Source organism: Pelobates fuscus, chromosome 2 (assembly GCF_036172605.1).
Source record: "Pelobates fuscus isolate aPelFus1 chromosome 2, aPelFus1.pri, whole genome shotgun sequence".
Lineage (NCBI taxonomy): Eukaryota > Metazoa > Chordata > Amphibia > Anura > Pelobatidae > Pelobates > Pelobates fuscus.
In genome coordinates this window covers 287025830-287043803 of record NC_086318.1, presented here as the reverse complement: position 1 = coordinate 287043803, position 17974 = coordinate 287025830, and the positions used below count along the sequence as shown (strand labels likewise).

The following is a 17974-nucleotide window of genomic DNA, read 5'->3' as shown; positions in this document are numbered from 1 at the left end:
AGACTCGGGCCTGGTTAGTACTTGTATGGGAGACAAACTAGGAACCTCAGGTGCCGTAAGCTTTTGTTTATTTCTTTTTTGCATTATGATGTCATAATCAGACCACTTTTTTTCCCTATCCAGAAGCGTCTTGTCTTTTGTCGCAACCAGAGTTTGATATTCTACCAACATTAGCGAGATCGCATTCTCTTAATTTCACTTACGGTCATACCAGTCTGAAAATGCCTGATCTCATCAGATCTCGGAATCCATCCAGACTCGGGCCTGGTTAGTACTTGTATGGGAGACCAACTAGGAACCTCAGGTGCCGTAAGCTTTTGTTTATTTCTTTTTTGCATTATGATGTCATAATCAGACCACTTTTTTCCCTATCCAGAAGCGTCTTGTCTTTTGTCGCAACCAGAGTTTGATATTCTACCAACATTAGCGAGATCGCATTCACTGAATTTCACTTACGGCCATACCAGTCTGAAAATGCCTGATCTCGTCAGATCTCGGAAGCTATCCAGACTCGGGTCTGGTTAGTACTTGTATGGGAGACCAACTAGGAACCTCAGGTGCCGTAAGCATTTGTTTATTTATTTTTTGCATTATGATGTCATAATCAGACCACTTTTTTCCCTATCCAGAAGCGTCTTGTCTTTTGTCGCAACCAGAGTTTGATATTCTACCAACATTAGCAAAATCGCATTCTCTTAATTTCACTTACGGCCATACCAGTCTGAAAATGCCTGATCTCATCAGATCTCGGAATCCATCCAGACTCGGGCCTGGTTAGTACTTGTATGGGAGACCAACTAGGAACCTCAGGTGCCGTAAGCTTTTGTTTATTTCTTTTTTGCATTATGATGTCATAATCAGACCACTTTTTTCCCTATCCAGAAGCGTCTTGTCTTTTGTCGCAACCAGAGTTTGATATTCTACCAACATTAGCGAGATCGCATTCTCTTAATTTCACTTACGGCCATACCAGTCTGAAAATGCCTGATCTCGTCAGATCTCGGAAGCCATCCAGACTCGGGTTTGGTTATTACTTGTATGGGAGACCAACTAGGAACCTCAGGTGCCGTAAGCTTTTGTTTATTTCTTTTTTGCATTATGATGTCATAATCAGACCACTTTTTTCCCTATCCAGAAGCGCCTTGTCTTTTGTCGCAACCAGAGTTTGATATTCTACCAACATTAGCGAGATCGCATTCTCTTAATTTCACTTACGGCCATACCAGTCTGAAAATGCCTGATCTCGTCAGATCTCTTTGAAGCCATCCAGACTCGGGCCTGGTTAGTACTTGTATGGGAGACCAACTAGGAACCTCAGGTGCCGTAAGCTTTTGTTTATTTCTTTTTTGCATTATGATGTCATAATCAGACCACTTTTTTCCCTATCCAGAAGCATCTTGTCTTTTGTCGCAACCAGAGTTTGATATTCTACCAACATTAACGAGATCGCATTCTCTTAATTTCACTTACGGCCATACCAGTCTGAAAATGTCAGATCTCGGAAGCCATCCAGACTTGGGCTTGGTTAGTACTTGTATGGGAGACCAACTAGGAACCTCAGGTGCCGTAAGCTTTTATTTATTTCTTTTTTGCATTATGATGTCATAATCAGACCACTTTTTTCCCTATGGGAGACCAACTAGGAACCTCAGGTGCCGTAAGCTTTTGTTTATTTCTTTTTTGCATTATGATGTCATAATCAGACCACTTTTTTCCCTATCCAGAAGCGTCTTGTCTTTTGTCGCAACCAGAGTTTGATATTCTACCAACATTAGCGAGATCGCATTCTCTTAATTTCACTTACGGCCATACCAGTCTGAAAATGCCTGATCTCTTCAGATCTCGGAAGCCATCCAGACTCAGGCCTGGTTAGTACTTGTATGGGAGACCAACTAGGAACCTCAGGTGCCGTAAGATTTGTTTATTTCTTTTTTGCATTATGATGTCATAATCAGACCACTTTTTTCCCTATGGGAGACCAACTAGGAACCTCAGGTGCCGTAAGCTTTTGTTTATTTATTTTTTGCATTATGATGTCATAATCAGACCACTTTTTTCCCTATCCAGAAGCGTCTTGTCTTTTGTCGCAACCAGAGTTTGATATTCTACCAACATTAGCGAGATTGCATTCTCTTAATTTCACTTACGGCCATACCAGTCTGAAAATGCCAGATCTCGGAAGCCATCCAGACTCGGGCCTGGTTAGTACTTGTATGGGAGACCAACTAGGAACCTCAGGTGCCGTAAGCTTTTGTTTATTTCTTTTTTTCATTATGATGTCATAATCAGACCACTTTTTTCCCTATGGGAGACCAACTAGGAACCTCAGGTGCCGTAAGCTTTTGTTTATTTCTTTTTTGCATTATGATGTCATAATCAGACCACTTTTTTCCCTATCCAGAAGCGTCTTGTCTTTTGTCGCAACCAGAGTTTGATATTCTACCAACATTAGCGAGATCGCATTCTCTTAATTTCACTTACGGCCATACCAGTCTGAAAATGCCTGATCTCGTCAGATCTCGGAAGCCATCCAGACTCGGGCCTGGTTAGTACTTGTATGGGAGACCAACTAGGAACCTCAGGTGCCGTAAGCTTTTGTTTATTTCTTTTTTGCATTATGATGTCATAATCAGACCACTTTTTTCCCTATCCAGAAGCGCCTTGTCTTTTGTCGCAACCAGAGTTTGATATTCTACCAACATTAGCGAGATCGCATTCTCTTAATTTCACTTACGGCCATACCAGTCTGAAAATGCCTGATCTCGTCAGATCTCTTGGAAGCCATCCAGACTCGGGCCTGGTTAGTACTTGTATGGGAGACCAACTAGGAACCTCAGGTGCCGTAAGCTTTTGTTTATTTCTTTTTTGCATTATGATGTCATAATCAGACCACTTTTTTCCCTATCCAGAAGCATCTTGTCTTTTGTCGCAACCAGAGTTTGATATTCTACCAACATTAACGAGATCGCATTCTCTTAATTTCACTTACGGCCATACCAGTTTGAAAATGTCAGATCTCGGAAGCCATCCAGACATGGGCTTGGTTAGTACTTGTATGGGAGACCAACTAGGAACCTCAGGTGCCGTAAGCTTTTGTTTATTTCTTTTTTGCATTATGATGTCATAATCAGACCACTTTTTTCCCTATGGGAGACCAACTAGGAACCTCAGGTGCCGTAAGCTTTTGTTTATTTCTTTTTTGCATTATGATGTCATAATCAGACCACTTTTTTCCCTATCCAGAAGCATCTTGTCTTTTGTCGCAACCAGAGTTTGATATTCTACCAACATTAACGAGATCGCATTCTCTTAATTTCACTTACGGCCATACCAGTCTGAAAATGTCAGATCTAGGAAGCCATCCAGACTTGGGCTTGGTTAGTACTTGTATGGGAGACCAACTAGGAACCTCAGGTGCTGTAAGCTTTTGTTTATTTCTTTTTTGCATTATGATGTCATAATCAGACCACTTTTTTCCCTATGGGAGACCAACTAGGAACCTCAGGTGCCGTAAGCTTTTGTTTATTTCTTTTTTGCATTATGATGTCATAATCAGACCACTTTTTTCCCTATCCAGAAGCGTCTTGTCTTTTGTCGCAACCAGAGTTTGATATTCTACCAACATTAGCGAGATCGCATTCTCTTAATTTCACTTACGGCCATACCAGTCTGAAAATGTCAGATCTCGGAAGCCATCCAGACTTGGGCTTGGTTAGTACTTGTATGGGAGACCAACTAGGAACCTCAGGTGCCGTAAGCTTTTGTTTATTTCTTTTTTGCATTATGATGTCATAATCAGACCACTTTTTTCCCTATCCAGAAGCATCTTGTCTTTTGTCGCAACCAGAGTTTGATATTCTACCAACATTAACGAGATCGCATTCTCTTAATTTCACTTACGGCCATACCAGTCTGAAAATGTCAGATCTCGGAAGCCATCCAGACTTGGGCTTGGTTAGTACTTGTATGGGAGACCAACTAGGAACCTCAGGTGCCGTAAGCTTTTGTTTATTTCTTTTTTGCATTATGATGTCATAATCAGACCACTTTTTTCCCTATGGGAGACCAACTAGGAACCTCAGGTGCCGTAAGCTTTTGTTTATTTCTTTTTTGCATTATGATGTCATAATCAGACCACTTTTTTCCCTATCCAGAAGCGTCTTGTCTTTTGTCGCAACCAGAGTTTGATATTCTACCAACATTAACGAGATCGCATTCTCTTAATTTCACTTACGGCCATACCAGTCTGAAAATGTCAGATCTAGGAAGCCATCCAGACTTGGGCCTGGTTAGTACTTGTATGGGAGACCAACTAGGAACCTCAGGTGCCGTAAGCTTTTGTTTATTTCTTTTTTGCATTATGATGTCATAATCAGACCACTTTTTTCCCTATGGGAGACCAACTAGGAACCTCAGGTGCCGTAAGCTTTTGTTTATTTATTTTTTGCATTATGATGTCATAATCAGACCACTTTTTTCCCTATGGGAGACCAACTAGGAACCTCAGGTGCCGTAAGCTTTTGTTTATTTCTTTTTTGCATTATGATGTCATAATCAGACCACTTTTTTCCCTATGGGAGACCAACTAGGAACCTCAGGTGCCGTAAGCTTTTGTTTATTTATTTTTTGTATTATGATGTCATAATCAGACCACTTTTTTCCCTATCCAGAAGCGTCTTGTCTTTTGTCGCAACCAGAGTTTGATATTCTACCAACATTAGCGAGATTGCATTCTCTTAATTTCACTTACGGCCATACCAGTCTGAAAATGCCTGATCTCGTCAGATCTCGGAAGCCATCCAGACTCGGGCCTGGTTAGTACTTGTATGGGAGACCAACTAGGAACCTCAGGTGCCGTAAGCTTTTGTTTATTTATTTTTTGCATTATGATGTCATAATCAGACCACTTTTTTCCCTATGGGAGACCAACTAGGAACCTCAGGTGCCGTAAGCTTTTGTTTATTTCTTTTTTGCATTATGATGTCATAATCAGACCACTTTTTTCCCTATCCAGAAGCGTCTTGTCTTTTGTCGCAACCAGAGTTTGATATTCTACCAACATTAGCGAGATCGCATTCTCTTAATTTCACTTACGGCCATACCAGTCTGAAAATGCCTGATCTCGTCAGATCTCGGAAGCCATCCAGACTCGGGCCTGGTTAGTACTTGTATGGGAGACCAACTAGGAACCTCAGGTGCCGTAAGCTTTTGTTTATTTCTTTTTTGCATTATGATGTCATAATCAGACCACTTTTTTCCCTATCCAGAAGCGCCTTGTCTTTTGTCGCAACCAGAGTTTGATATTCTACCAACATTAGCGAGATCGCATTCTCTTAATTTCACTTACGGCCATACCAGTCTGAAAATGCCTGATCTCGTCAGATCTCTTGGAAGCCATCCAGACTCGGGCCTGGTTAGTACTTGTATGGGAGACCAACTAGGAACCTCAGGTGCCGTAAGCTTTTGTTTATTTCTTTTTTGCATTATGATGTCATAATCAGACCACTTTTTTCCCTATCCAGAAGCATCTTGTCTTTTGTCGCAACCAGAGTTTGATATTCTACCAACATTAACGAGATCGCATTCTCTTAATTTCACTTACGGCCATACCAGTTTGAAAATGTCAGATCTCGGAAGCCATCCAGACATGGGCTTGGTTAGTACTTGTATGGGAGACCAACTAGGAACCTCAGGTGCCGTAAGCTTTTGTTTATTTCTTTTTTGCATTATGATGTCATAATCAGACCACTTTTTTCCCTATGGGAGACCAACTAGGAACCTCAGGTGCCGTAAGCTTTTGTTTATTTCTTTTTTGCATTATGATGTCATAATCAGACCACTTTTTTCCCTATCCAGAAGCATCTTGTCTTTTGTCGCAACCAGAGTTTGATATTCTACCAACATTAACGAGATCGCATTCTCTTAATTTCACTTACGGCCATACCAGTCTGAAAATGTCAGATCTAGGAAGCCATCCAGACTTGGGCTTGGTTAGTACTTGTATGGGAGACCAACTAGGAACCTCAGGTGCTGTAAGCTTTTGTTTATTTCTTTTTTGCATTATGATGTCATAATCAGACCACTTTTTTCCCTATGGGAGACCAACTAGGAACCTCAGGTGCCGTAAGCTTTTGTTTATTTCTTTTTTGCATTATGATGTCATAATCAGACCACTTTTTTCCCTATCCAGAAGCGTCTTGTCTTTTGTCGCAACCAGAGTTTGATATTCTACCAACATTAGCGAGATCGCATTCTCTTAATTTCACTTACGGCCATACCAGTCTGAAAATGTCAGATCTCGGAAGCCATCCAGACTTGGGCTTGGTTAGTACTTGTATGGGAGACCAACTAGGAACCTCAGGTGCCGTAAGCTTTTGTTTATTTCTTTTTTGCATTATGATGTCATAATCAGACCACTTTTTTCCCTATCCAGAAGCATCTTGTCTTTTGTCGCAACCAGAGTTTGATATTCTACCAACATTAACGAGATCGCATTCTCTTAATTTCACTTACGGCCATACCAGTCTGAAAATGTCAGATCTCGGAAGCCATCCAGACTTGGGCTTGGTTAGTACTTGTATGGGAGACCAACTAGGAACCTCAGGTGCCGTAAGCTTTTGTTTATTTCTTTTTTGCATTATGATGTCATAATCAGACCACTTTTTTCCCTATGGGAGACCAACTAGGAACCTCAGGTGCCGTAAGCTTTTGTTTATTTCTTTTTTGCATTATGATGTCATAATCAGACCACTTTTTTCCCTATCCAGAAGCGTCTTGTCTTTTGTCGCAACCAGAGTTTGATATTCTACCAACATTAACGAGATCGCATTCTCTTAATTTCACTTACGGCCATACCAGTCTGAAAATGTCAGATCTAGGAAGCCATCCAGACTTGGGCCTGGTTAGTACTTGTATGGGAGACCAACTAGGAACCTCAGGTGCCGTAAGCTTTTGTTTATTTCTTTTTTGCATTATGATGTCATAATCAGACCACTTTTTTCCCTATGGGAGACCAACTAGGAACCTCAGGTGCCGTAAGCTTTTGTTTATTTATTTTTTGCATTATGATGTCATAATCAGACCACTTTTTTCCCTATGGGAGACCAACTAGGAACCTCAGGTGCCGTAAGCTTTTGTTTATTTCTTTTTTGCATTATGATGTCATAATCAGACCACTTTTTTCCCTATGGGAGACCAACTAGGAACCTCAGGTGCCGTAAGCTTTTGTTTATTTATTTTTTGCATTATGATGTCATAATCAGACCACTTTTTTCCCTATCCAGAAGCGTCTTGTCTTTTGTCGCAACCAGAGTTTGATATTCTACCAACATTAGCGAGATTGCATTCTCTTAATTTCACTTACGGCCATACCAGTCTGAAAATGCCTGATCTCGTCAGATCTCGGAAGCCATCCAGACTCGGGCCTGGTTAGTACTTGTATGGGAGACCAACTAGGAACCTCAGGTGCCGTAAGCTTTTGTTTATTTATTTTTTGCATTATGATGTCATAATCAGACCACTTTTTTCCCTATGGGAGACCAACTAGGAACCTCAGGTGCCGTAAGCTTTTGTTTATTTCTTTTTTGCATTATGATGTCATAATCAGACCACTTTTTTCCCTATCCAGAAGCGTCTTGTCTTTTGTCGCAACCAGAGTTTGATATTCTACCAACATTAGCGAGATCGCATTCTCTTAATTTCACTTACGGCCATACCAGTCTGAAAATGCCTGATCTCATCAGATCTCGGTAGCCATCCAGACTCGGGCCTGGTTAGTACTTGTATGGGAGACCAACTAGGAACCTCAGGTGCCGTAAGCTTTTGTTTATTTCTTTTTTGCATTATGATGTCATAATCAGACCACTTTTTTCCCTATCCAGAAGCGCCTTGTCTTTTGTCGCAACCAGAGTTTGATATTCTACCAACATTAGCGAGATCGCATTCTCTTAATTTCACTTACGGCCATACCAGTCTGAAAATGCCTGATCTCGTCAGATCTCTTTGAAGCCATCCAGACTCGGGCCTGGTTAGTACTTGTATGGGAGACCAACTAGGAACCTCAGGTGCCGTAAGCTTTTGTTTATTTCTTTTTTGCACTTTTTTCCCTATCCAGAAGCATCTTGTCTTTTGTCGCAACCAGAGTTTGATATTCTACCAACATTAACGAGATCGCATTCTCTTAATTTCACTTACGGCCATACCAGTCTGAAAATGTCAGATCTCGGAAGCCATCCAGACTTGGGCTTGGTTAGTACTTGTATGGGAGACCAACTAGGAACCTCAGGTGCCGTAAGCTTTTGTTTATTTCTTTTTTGCATTATGATGTCATAATCAGACCACTTTTTTCCCTATGGGAGACCAACTAGGAACCTCAGGTGCCGTAAGCTTTTGTTTATTTCTTTTTTGCATTATGATGTCATAATCAGACCACTTTTTTCCCTATCCAGAAGCGTCTTGTCTTTTGTCGCAACCAGAGTTTGATATTCTACCAACATTAGCGAGATCGCATTCTCTTAATTTCACTTACGGCCATACCAGTCTGAAAATGTCAGATCTCGGAAGCCATCCAGACTTGGGCTTGGTTAGTACTTGTATGGGAGACCAACTAGGAACCTCAGGTGCCGTAAGCTTTTGTTTATTTCTTTTTTGCATTATGATGTCATAATCAGACCACTTTTTTCCCTATCCAGAAGCATCTTGTCTTTTGTCGCAACCAGAGTTTGATATTCTACCAACATTAACGAGATCGCATTCTCTTAATTTCACTTACGGCCATACCAGTCTGAAAATGTCAGATCTCGGAAGCCATCCAGACTTGGGCTTGGTTAGTACTTGTATGGGAGACCAACTAGGAACCTCAGGTGCCGTAAGCTTTTGTTTATTTCTTTTTTGCATTATGATGTCATAATCAGACCACTTTTTTCCCTATGGGAGACCAACTAGGAACCTCAGGTGCCGTAAGCTTTTGTTTATTTCTTTTTTGCATTATGATGTCATAATCAGACCACTTTTTTCCCTATCCAGAAGCGTCTTGTCTTTTGTCGCAACCAGAGTTTGATATTCTACCAACATTAGCGAGATCGCATTCTCTTAATTTCACTTACGGCCATACCAGTCTGAAAATGCCTGATCTCTTCAGATCTCGGAAGCCATCCAGACTCGGGCCTGGTTAGTACTTGTACGGGAGACCAACTAGGAACCTCAGGTGCCGTAAGCTTTTGTTTATTTCTTTTTTGCATTATGATGTCATAATCAGACCACTTTTTTCCCTATGGGAGACCAACTAGGAACCTCAGGTGCCGTAAGCTTTTGTTTATTTATTTTTTGCATTATGATGTCATAATCAGACCACTTTTTTCCCTATCCAGAAGCGTCTTGTCTTTTGTCGCAACCAGAGTTTGATATTCTACCAACATTAGCGAGATTGCATTCTCTTAATTTCACTTACGGCCATACCAGTCTGAAAATGCCTGATCTCGTCAGATCTCGGAAGCCATCCAGACTCGGGCCTGGTTAGTACTTGTATGGGAGACCAACTAGGAACCTCAGGTGCCGTAAGCTTTTGTTTATTTCTTTTTTTCATTATGATGTCATAATCAGACCACTTTTTTCCCAATGGGAGACCAACTAGGAACCTCAGGTGCCGTAAGCTTTTGTTTATTTCTTTTTTGCATTATGATGTCATAATCAGACCACTTTTTTCCCTATCCAGAAGCGTCTTGTCTTTTGTCGCAACCAGAGTTTGATATTCTACCAACATTAGCGAGATCGCATTCTCTTAATTTCACTTACGGCCATACCAGTCTGAAAATGCCTGATCTCGTCAGATCTCGGAAGCCATCCAGACTTGGGCCTGGTTAGTACTTGTATGGGAGACCAACTAGGAACCTGAGGTGCCGTAAGCTTTTGTTTATTTCTTTTTTGCATTATGATGTCATAATCAGACCACTTTTTTCCCTATCCAGAAGCGCCTTGTCTTTTGTCGCAACCAGAGTTTGATATTCTACCAACATTAGCGAGATCGCATTCTCTTAATTTCACTTACGGCCATACCAGTCTGAAAATGCCTGATCTCGTCAGATCTCTTTGAAGCCATCCAGACTCGGGCCTGGTTAGTACTTGTATGGGAGACCAACTAGGAACCTCAGGTGCCGTAAGCTTTTGTTTATTTCTTTTTTGCATTATGATGTCATAATCAGACCACTTTTTTCCCTATCCAGAAGCATCTTGTCTTTTGTCGCAACCAGAGTTTGATATTCTACCAACATTAACGAGATCGCATTCTCTTAATTTCACTTACGGCCATACCAGTCTGAAAATGTCAGATCTCGGAAGCCATCCAGACTTGGGCTTGGTTAGTACTTGTATGGGAGACCAACTAGGAACCTCAGGTGCCGTAAGCTTTTGTTTATTTCTTTTTTGCATTATGATGTCATAATCAGACCACTTTTTTCCCTATGGGAGACCAACTAGGAACCTCAGGTGCCGTAAGCTTTTGTTTATTTCTTTTTTGCATTATGATGTCATAATCAGACCACTTTTTTCCCTATCCAGAAGCGTCTTGTCTTTTGTCGCAACCAGAGTTTGATATTCTACCAACATTAGCGAGATCGCATTCTCTTAATTTCACTTACGGCCATACCAGTCTGAAAATGCCTGATCTCTTCAGATCTCGGAAGCCATCCAGACTCGGGCCTGGTTAGTACTTGTATGGGAGACCAACTAGGAACCTCAGGTGCCGTAAGCTTTTGTTTATTTATTTTTTGCATTATGATGTCATAATCAGACCACTTTTTTCCCTATGGGAGACCAACTAGGAACCTCAGGTGCCGTAAGCTTTTGTTTATTTATTTTTTGCATTATGATGTCATAATCAGACCACTTTTTTCCCTATCCAGAAGCGTCTTGTCTTTTGTCGCAACCAGAGTTTGATATTCTACCAACATTAGCGAGATTGCATTCTCTTAATTTCACTTACGGCCATACCAGTCTGAAAATGCCTGATCTCGTCAGATCTCGGAAGCCATCCAGACTCGGGCCTGGTTAGTACTTGTATGGGAGACCAACTAGGAACCTCAGGTGCCGTAAGCTTTTGTTTATTTCTTTTTTGCATTATGATGTCATAATCAGACCACTTTTTTCCCTATGGGAGACCAACTAGGAACCTCAGGTGCCGTAAGCTTTTGTTTATTTATTTTTTGCATTATGATGTCATAATCAGACCACTTTTTTCCCTATCCAGAAGCGTCTTGTCTTTTGTCGCAACCAGAGTTTGATATTCTACCAACATTAGCGAGATCGCATTCTCTTAATTTCATTTACGGCCATACCAGTCTGTAAATGCCTGATCTCGTCAGATCTCGGAAGCCATCAAGACTTGGGCCTGGTTAGTACTTGTATGGGAGACCAACTAGGAACCTCAGGTGCCGTAAGCTTTTGTTTATTTCTTTTTTGCATTATGATGTCATAATCAGACCACTTTTTTCCCTATCCAGAAGCGTCTTGTCTTTTGTCGCAACCAGAGTTTGATATTCTACCAACATTAGCGAGATCGCATTCTCTTAATTTCATTTACGGCCATACCAGTCTGTAAATGCCTGATCTCGTCAGATCTCGGAAGCCATCAAGACTTGGGCCTGGTTAGTACTTGTATGGGAGACCAACTAGGAACCTCAGGTGCCGTAAGCTTTTGTTTATTTCTTTTTTGCATTATGATGTCATAATCAGACCACTTTTTTCCCTATCCAGAAGCGTCTTGTCTTTTGTCGCAACCAGAGTTTGATATTCTACCAACATTAGCGAGATCGCATTCTCTTAATTTCACTTATGGCCATACCAGTCTGAAAATGCCTGATCTTGTCAGATCTCAGAAGCCATCCAGACTCAGGCCTGGTTAGTACTTGTATGGGAGACCAACTAGGAACCTCAGGTGCCGTAAGCTTTTGTTTATTTCTTTTTTGCATTATGATGTCATAATCAGACCACTTTTTTCCCTATCCAGAAGCGTCTTGTCTTTTGTCGCAACCAGAGTTTGATATTCTACCAACATTAGCGAGATCGCATTCTCGTAATTTCACTTACGGCCATACCAGTCTGAAAATGCCTGATCTCGTCAGATCTCAGAAGCCATCCAGACTCGGGCCTGGTTAGTACTTGTATGGGAGACAAACTAGGAACCTCAGGTGCCGTAAGCTTTTGTTTATTTCTTTTTTGCATTATGATGTCATAATCAGACCACTTTTTTCCCTATCCAGAAGCGTCTTGTCTTTTGTCGCAACCAGAGTTTGATATTCTACCAACATTAGCGAGATCGCATTCTCTTAATTTCACTTACGGCCATACCAGTCTGAAAATGCCTGATCTCGTCAGATCTCGGAAGCCATCCAGACTTGGGCCTGGTTAGTACTTGTATGGGAGACCAACTAGGAACCTCAGGTGCCGTAAGCTTTTGTTTATTTCTTTTTTGCATTATGATGTCATAATCAGACCACTTTTTTCCCTATCCAGAAGCGTCTTGTCTTTTGTCGCAACCAGAGTTTGATATTCTACCAACATTAGCGAGATCGCATTCTTGTAATTTCACTTACGGCCATACCAGTCTGAAAATGCATGATCTCGTCAGATCTCGGAAGCCATCCAGACTCGGGCCTGGTTCGTACTTGTATGGGAGACAAACTAGGAACCTCAGGTGCCGTAAGCTTTTGTTTATTTATTTTTTGCATTATGATGTCATAATCAGACCACTTTTTTCCCTATCCAGAAGCGTCTTGTCTTTTGTCGCAACCAGAGTTTGATATTCTACCAACATTAGCGAGATCGCATTCTCTTAATTTCACTTACGGCCATACCAGTCTGAAAATGCCTGATCTCATCAGATCTCGGAATCCATCCAGACTCGGGCCTGGTTAGTACTTGTATGGGAGACCAACTAGGAACCTCAGGTGCCGTAAGCTTTTGTTTATTTCTTTTTTGCATTATGATGTCATAATCGGACCACTTTTTTCCCTATCCAGAAGCGTCTTGTCTTTTGTCGCAACCAGAGTTTGATATTCTACCAACATTAGCGAGATCGCATTCTCTTAATTTCACTTACGGCCATACCAGTCTGAAAATGCCTGATCTCGTCAGATCTCGGAAGCCATACAGACTCGGGTCTGGTTAGTACTTGTATGGGAGACCAACTAGGAACCTCAGGTGCCCTAAGCTTTTGTTTATTTCTTTTTTGCATTATGATGTCATAATCAGACCACTTTTTTCCCTATCCAGAAGCGTCTTGTCTTTTGTCGCAACCAGAATTTGATATTCTACCAACATTAGCGAGATCGCATTCTCTTAATTTCACTTACGGCCATACCAGTCTGAAAATGCCTGATCTCGTCAGATCTCGGAAGCCATCCAGACTCGGGCCTGGTTAGTACTTGTATGGGAGACCAACTAGGAACCTCAGGTGCCGTAAGCTTTTGTTTATTTCTTTTTTGCATTATGATGTCATAATCAGACCACTTTTTTCCCTATCCAGAAGTATCTTGTCTTTTGTCGCAACCAGAGTTTGATATTCTACCAACATTAACGAGATCGCATTCTCTTAATTTCACTTACGGCCATACCAGTCTGAAAATGTCAGATCTCGGAAGCCATCCAGACTTGGGCTTGGTTAGTACTTGTATGGGAGACCAACTAGGAACCTCAGGTGCCGTAAGCTTATGTTTATTTCTTTTTTGCATTATGATGTCATAATCAGACCACTTTTTTCCCTATCCAGAAGCGTCTTGTCTTTTGTCGCAACCAGAGTTTGATATTCTACCAACATTAGCGAGATTGCATTCTCTTAATTTCACTTACGGCCATACCAGTCTGAAAATGCCTGATCTCGTCAGATCTCGGAAGCCATCCAGACTCGGGCCTGGTTAGTACTTGTATGGGAGACCAACTAGGAACCTCAGGTGCCGTAAGCTTTTGTTTATTTCTTTTTTTCATTATGATGTCATAATCAGACCACTTTTTTCCCAATGGGAGACCAACTAGGAACCTCAGGTGCCGTAAGCTTTTGTTTATTTCTTTTTTGCATTATGATGTCATAATCAGACCACTTTTTTCCCTATCCAGAAGCGTCTTGTCTTTTGTCGCAACCAGAGTTTGATATTCTACCAACATTAGCGAGATCGCATTCTCTTAATTTCACTTACGGCCATACCAGTCTGAAAATGCCTGATCTCGTCAGATCTCGGAAGCCATCCAGACTTGGGCCTGGTTAGTACTTGTATGGGAGACCAACTAGGAACCTGAGGTGCCGTAAGCTTTTGTTTATTTCTTTTTTGCATTATGATGTCATAATCAGACCACTTTTTTCCCTATCCAGAAGCGCCTTGTCTTTTGTCGCAACCAGAGTTTGATATTCTACCAACATTAGCGAGATCGCATTCTCTTAATTTCACTTACGGCCATACCAGTCTGAAAATGCCTGATCTCGTCAGATCTCTTTGAAGCCATCCAGACTCGGGCCTGGTTAGTACTTGTATGGGAGACCAACTAGGAACCTCAGGTGCCGTAAGCTTTTGTTTATTTCTTTTTTGCATTATGATGTCATAATCAGACCACTTTTTTCCCTATCCAGAAGCATCTTGTCTTTTGTCGCAACCAGAGTTTGATATTCTACCAACATTAACGAGATCGCATTCTCTTAATTTCACTTACGGCCATACCAGTCTGAAAATGTCAGATCTCGGAAGCCATCCAGACTTGGGCTTGGTTAGTACTTGTATGGGAGACCAACTAGGAACCTCAGGTGCCGTAAGCTTTTGTTTATTTCTTTTTTGCATTATGATGTCATAATCAGACCACTTTTTTCCCTATGGGAGACCAACTAGGAACCTCAGGTGCCGTAAGCTTTTGTTTATTTCTTTTTTGCATTATGATGTCATAATCAGACCACTTTTTTCCCTATCCAGAAGCGTCTTGTCTTTTGTCGCAACCAGAGTTTGATATTCTACCAACATTAGCGAGATCGCATTCTCTTAATTTCACTTACGGCCATACCAGTCTGAAAATGCCTGATCTCTTCAGATCTCGGAAGCCATCCAGACTCGGGCCTGGTTAGTACTTGTATGGGAGACCAACTAGGAACCTCAGGTGCCGTAAGCTTTTGTTTATTTATTTTTTGCATTATGATGTCATAATCAGACCACTTTTTTCCCTATGGGAGACCAACTAGGAACCTCAGGTGCCGTAAGCTTTTGTTTATTTATTTTTTGCATTATGATGTCATAATCAGACCACTTTTTTCCCTATCCAGAAGCGTCTTGTCTTTTGTCGCAACCAGAGTTTGATATTCTACCAACATTAGCGAGATTGCATTCTCTTAATTTCACTTACGGCCATACCAGTCTGAAAATGCCTGATCTCGTCAGATCTCGGAAGCCATCCAGACTCGGGCCTGGTTAGTACTTGTATGGGAGACCAACTAGGAACCTCAGGTGCCGTAAGCTTTTGTTTATTTCTTTTTTGCATTATGATGTCATAATCAGACCACTTTTTTCCCTATGGGAGACCAACTAGGAACCTCAGGTGCCGTAAGCTTTTGTTTATTTATTTTTTGCATTATGATGTCATAATCAGACCACTTTTTTCCCTATCCAGAAGCGTCTTGTCTTTTGTCGCAACCAGAGTTTGATATTCTACCAACATTAGCGAGATCGCATTCTCTTAATTTCATTTACGGCCATACCAGTCTGTAAATGCCTGATCTCGTCAGATCTCGGAAGCCATCAAGACTTGGGCCTGGTTAGTACTTGTATGGGAGACCAACTAGGAACCTCAGGTGCCGTAAGCTTTTGTTTATTTCTTTTTTGCATTATGATGTCATAATCAGACCACTTTTTTCCCTATCCAGAAGCGTCTTGTCTTTTGTCGCAACCAGAGTTTGATATTCTACCAACATTAGCGAGATCGCATTCTCTTAATTTCATTTACGGCCATACCAGTCTGTAAATGCCTGATCTCGTCAGATCTCGGAAGCCATCAAGACTTGGGCCTGGTTAGTACTTGTATGGGAGACCAACTAGGAACCTCAGGTGCCGTAAGCTTTTGTTTATTTCTTTTTTGCATTATGATGTCATAATCAGACCACTTTTTTCCCTATCCAGAAGCGTCTTGTCTTTTGTCGCAACCAGAGTTTGATATTCTACCAACATTAGCGAGATCGCATTCTCTTAATTTCACTTATGGCCATACCAGTCTGAAAATGCCTGATCTTGTCAGATCTCAGAAGCCATCCAGACTCAGGCCTGGTTAGTACTTGTATGGGAGACCAACTAGGAACCTCAGGTGCCGTAAGCTTTTGTTTATTTCTTTTTTGCATTATGATGTCATAATCAGACCACTTTTTTCCCTATCCAGAAGCGTCTTGTCTTTTGTCGCAACCAGAGTTTGATATTCTACCAACATTAGCGAGATCGCATTCTCGTAATTTCACTTACGGCCATACCAGTCTGAAAATGCCTGATCTCGTCAGATCTCAGAAGCCATCCAGACTCGGGCCTGGTTAGTACTTGTATGGGAGACAAACTAGGAACCTCAGGTGCCGTAAGCTTTTGTTTATTTCTTTTTTGCATTATGATGTCATAATCAGACCACTTTTTTCCCTATCCAGAAGCGTCTTGTCTTTTGTCGCAACCAGAGTTTGATATTCTACCAACATTAGCGAGATCGCATTCTCTTAATTTCACTTACGGCCATACCAGTCTGAAAATGCCTGATCTCGTCAGATCTCGGAAGCCATCCAGACTTGGGCCTGGTTAGTACTTGTATGGGAGACCAACTAGGAACCTCAGGTGCCGTAAGCTTTTGTTTATTTCTTTTTTGCATTATGATGTCATAATCAGACCACTTTTTTCCCTATCCAGAAGCGTCTTGTCTTTTGTCGCAACCAGAGTTTGATATTCTACCAACATTAGCGAGATCGCATTCTTGTAATTTCACTTACGGCCATACCAGTCTGAAAATGCATGATCTCGTCAGATCTCGGAAGCCATCCAGACTCGGGCCTGGTTCGTACTTGTATGGGAGACAAACTAGGAACCTCAGGTGCCGTAAGCTTTTGTTTATTTATTTTTTGCATTATGATGTCATAATCAGACCACTTTTTTCCCTATCCAGAAGCGTCTTGTCTTTTGTCGCAACCAGAGTTTGATATTCTACCAACATTAGCGAGATCGCATTCTCTTAATTTCACTTACGGCCATACCAGTCTGAAAATGCCTGATCTCATCAGATCTCGGAATCCATCCAGACTCGGGCCTGGTTAGTACTTGTATGGGAGACCAACTAGGAACCTCAGGTGCCGTAAGCTTTTGTTTATTTCTTTTTTGCATTATGATGTCATAATCGGACCACTTTTTTCCCTATCCAGAAGCGTCTTGTCTTTTGTCGCAACCAGAGTTTGATATTCTACCAACATTAGCGAGATCGCATTCTCTTAATTTCACTTACGGCCATACCAGTCTGAAAATGCCTGATCTCGTCAGATCTCGGAAGCCATACAGACTCGGGTCTGGTTAGTACTTGTATGGGAGACCAACTAGGAACCTCAGGTGCCCTAAGCTTTTGTTTATTTCTTTTTTGCATTATGATGTCATAATCAGACCACTTTTTTCCCTATCCAGAAGCGTCTTGTCTTTTGTCGCAACCAGAATTTGATATTCTACCAACATTAGCGAGATCGCATTCTCTTAATTTCACTTACGGCCATACCAGTCTGAAAATGCCTGATCTCGTCAGATCTCGGAAGCCATCCAGACTCGGGCCTGGTTAGTACTTGTATGGGAGACCAACTAGGAACCTCAGGTGCCGTAAGCTTTTGTTTATTTCTTTTTTGCATTATGATGTCATAATCAGACCACTTTTTTCCCTATCCAGAAGTATCTTGTCTTTTGTCGCAACCAGAGTTTGATATTCTACCAACATTAACGAGATCGCA

At 41.4% G+C, this 17974-nt stretch overlaps 43 pseudogenes; all 43 read left to right on the top strand.

Annotated features, from left to right (window-relative positions):
• The first annotated feature begins 197 nt into the window (after window positions 1–197).
• On the top strand, window positions 198–316 carry LOC134595210 (5S ribosomal RNA; annotated as a pseudogene).
• Window positions 317–450: 134 nt separating this feature from the next.
• On the top strand, window positions 451–569 carry LOC134594955 (5S ribosomal RNA; annotated as a pseudogene).
• Window positions 570–703: 134 nt separating this feature from the next.
• Window positions 704–822, top strand: LOC134594563 (5S ribosomal RNA; annotated as a pseudogene).
• A 134-nt stretch (window positions 823–956) lies between these two features.
• LOC134588389 (5S ribosomal RNA) lies at window positions 957–1075 on the top strand (annotated as a pseudogene).
• Window positions 1076–1209: 134 nt separating this feature from the next.
• On the top strand, window positions 1210–1330 carry LOC134588315 (5S ribosomal RNA; annotated as a pseudogene).
• Window positions 1331–1798: 468 nt separating this feature from the next.
• LOC134597804 (5S ribosomal RNA) lies at window positions 1799–1917 on the top strand (annotated as a pseudogene).
• Window positions 1918–2475: 558 nt separating this feature from the next.
• LOC134592512 (5S ribosomal RNA) lies at window positions 2476–2594 on the top strand (annotated as a pseudogene).
• A 134-nt stretch (window positions 2595–2728) lies between these two features.
• LOC134588210 (5S ribosomal RNA) lies at window positions 2729–2849 on the top strand (annotated as a pseudogene).
• Window positions 2850–4744: 1895 nt separating this feature from the next.
• LOC134592499 (5S ribosomal RNA) lies at window positions 4745–4863 on the top strand (annotated as a pseudogene).
• A 225-nt stretch (window positions 4864–5088) lies between these two features.
• On the top strand, window positions 5089–5207 carry LOC134592487 (5S ribosomal RNA; annotated as a pseudogene).
• Window positions 5208–5341: 134 nt separating this feature from the next.
• Window positions 5342–5462, top strand: LOC134588209 (5S ribosomal RNA; annotated as a pseudogene).
• Window positions 5463–7357: 1895 nt separating this feature from the next.
• LOC134592475 (5S ribosomal RNA) lies at window positions 7358–7476 on the top strand (annotated as a pseudogene).
• A 225-nt stretch (window positions 7477–7701) lies between these two features.
• On the top strand, window positions 7702–7820 carry LOC134594346 (5S ribosomal RNA; annotated as a pseudogene).
• A 134-nt stretch (window positions 7821–7954) lies between these two features.
• Window positions 7955–8075, top strand: LOC134588313 (5S ribosomal RNA; annotated as a pseudogene).
• A 1023-nt stretch (window positions 8076–9098) lies between these two features.
• LOC134596877 (5S ribosomal RNA) lies at window positions 9099–9217 on the top strand (annotated as a pseudogene).
• Window positions 9218–9442: 225 nt separating this feature from the next.
• On the top strand, window positions 9443–9561 carry LOC134592463 (5S ribosomal RNA; annotated as a pseudogene).
• A 225-nt stretch (window positions 9562–9786) lies between these two features.
• LOC134596235 (5S ribosomal RNA) lies at window positions 9787–9905 on the top strand (annotated as a pseudogene).
• Window positions 9906–10039: 134 nt separating this feature from the next.
• Window positions 10040–10160, top strand: LOC134588312 (5S ribosomal RNA; annotated as a pseudogene).
• Window positions 10161–10628: 468 nt separating this feature from the next.
• LOC134594952 (5S ribosomal RNA) lies at window positions 10629–10747 on the top strand (annotated as a pseudogene).
• A 225-nt stretch (window positions 10748–10972) lies between these two features.
• Window positions 10973–11091, top strand: LOC134592452 (5S ribosomal RNA; annotated as a pseudogene).
• A 225-nt stretch (window positions 11092–11316) lies between these two features.
• Window positions 11317–11435, top strand: LOC134597444 (5S ribosomal RNA; annotated as a pseudogene).
• A 134-nt stretch (window positions 11436–11569) lies between these two features.
• LOC134597443 (5S ribosomal RNA) lies at window positions 11570–11688 on the top strand (annotated as a pseudogene).
• A 134-nt stretch (window positions 11689–11822) lies between these two features.
• LOC134587690 (5S ribosomal RNA) lies at window positions 11823–11941 on the top strand (annotated as a pseudogene).
• A 134-nt stretch (window positions 11942–12075) lies between these two features.
• LOC134596823 (5S ribosomal RNA) lies at window positions 12076–12194 on the top strand (annotated as a pseudogene).
• A 134-nt stretch (window positions 12195–12328) lies between these two features.
• On the top strand, window positions 12329–12447 carry LOC134597871 (5S ribosomal RNA; annotated as a pseudogene).
• A 134-nt stretch (window positions 12448–12581) lies between these two features.
• LOC134589080 (5S ribosomal RNA) lies at window positions 12582–12700 on the top strand (annotated as a pseudogene).
• A 134-nt stretch (window positions 12701–12834) lies between these two features.
• On the top strand, window positions 12835–12953 carry LOC134594562 (5S ribosomal RNA; annotated as a pseudogene).
• Window positions 12954–13087: 134 nt separating this feature from the next.
• Window positions 13088–13206, top strand: LOC134598254 (5S ribosomal RNA; annotated as a pseudogene).
• Window positions 13207–13340: 134 nt separating this feature from the next.
• On the top strand, window positions 13341–13459 carry LOC134592440 (5S ribosomal RNA; annotated as a pseudogene).
• A 377-nt stretch (window positions 13460–13836) lies between these two features.
• On the top strand, window positions 13837–13955 carry LOC134592429 (5S ribosomal RNA; annotated as a pseudogene).
• A 225-nt stretch (window positions 13956–14180) lies between these two features.
• On the top strand, window positions 14181–14299 carry LOC134596233 (5S ribosomal RNA; annotated as a pseudogene).
• Window positions 14300–14433: 134 nt separating this feature from the next.
• On the top strand, window positions 14434–14554 carry LOC134588311 (5S ribosomal RNA; annotated as a pseudogene).
• Window positions 14555–15022: 468 nt separating this feature from the next.
• LOC134594951 (5S ribosomal RNA) lies at window positions 15023–15141 on the top strand (annotated as a pseudogene).
• A 225-nt stretch (window positions 15142–15366) lies between these two features.
• On the top strand, window positions 15367–15485 carry LOC134592417 (5S ribosomal RNA; annotated as a pseudogene).
• A 225-nt stretch (window positions 15486–15710) lies between these two features.
• LOC134597441 (5S ribosomal RNA) lies at window positions 15711–15829 on the top strand (annotated as a pseudogene).
• Window positions 15830–15963: 134 nt separating this feature from the next.
• On the top strand, window positions 15964–16082 carry LOC134597440 (5S ribosomal RNA; annotated as a pseudogene).
• Window positions 16083–16216: 134 nt separating this feature from the next.
• On the top strand, window positions 16217–16335 carry LOC134587689 (5S ribosomal RNA; annotated as a pseudogene).
• A 134-nt stretch (window positions 16336–16469) lies between these two features.
• LOC134596822 (5S ribosomal RNA) lies at window positions 16470–16588 on the top strand (annotated as a pseudogene).
• A 134-nt stretch (window positions 16589–16722) lies between these two features.
• On the top strand, window positions 16723–16841 carry LOC134597859 (5S ribosomal RNA; annotated as a pseudogene).
• A 134-nt stretch (window positions 16842–16975) lies between these two features.
• Window positions 16976–17094, top strand: LOC134589079 (5S ribosomal RNA; annotated as a pseudogene).
• Window positions 17095–17228: 134 nt separating this feature from the next.
• Window positions 17229–17347, top strand: LOC134594561 (5S ribosomal RNA; annotated as a pseudogene).
• A 134-nt stretch (window positions 17348–17481) lies between these two features.
• LOC134598253 (5S ribosomal RNA) lies at window positions 17482–17600 on the top strand (annotated as a pseudogene).
• A 134-nt stretch (window positions 17601–17734) lies between these two features.
• LOC134592406 (5S ribosomal RNA) lies at window positions 17735–17853 on the top strand (annotated as a pseudogene).
• Window positions 17854–17974: the final 121 nt, after the last annotated feature.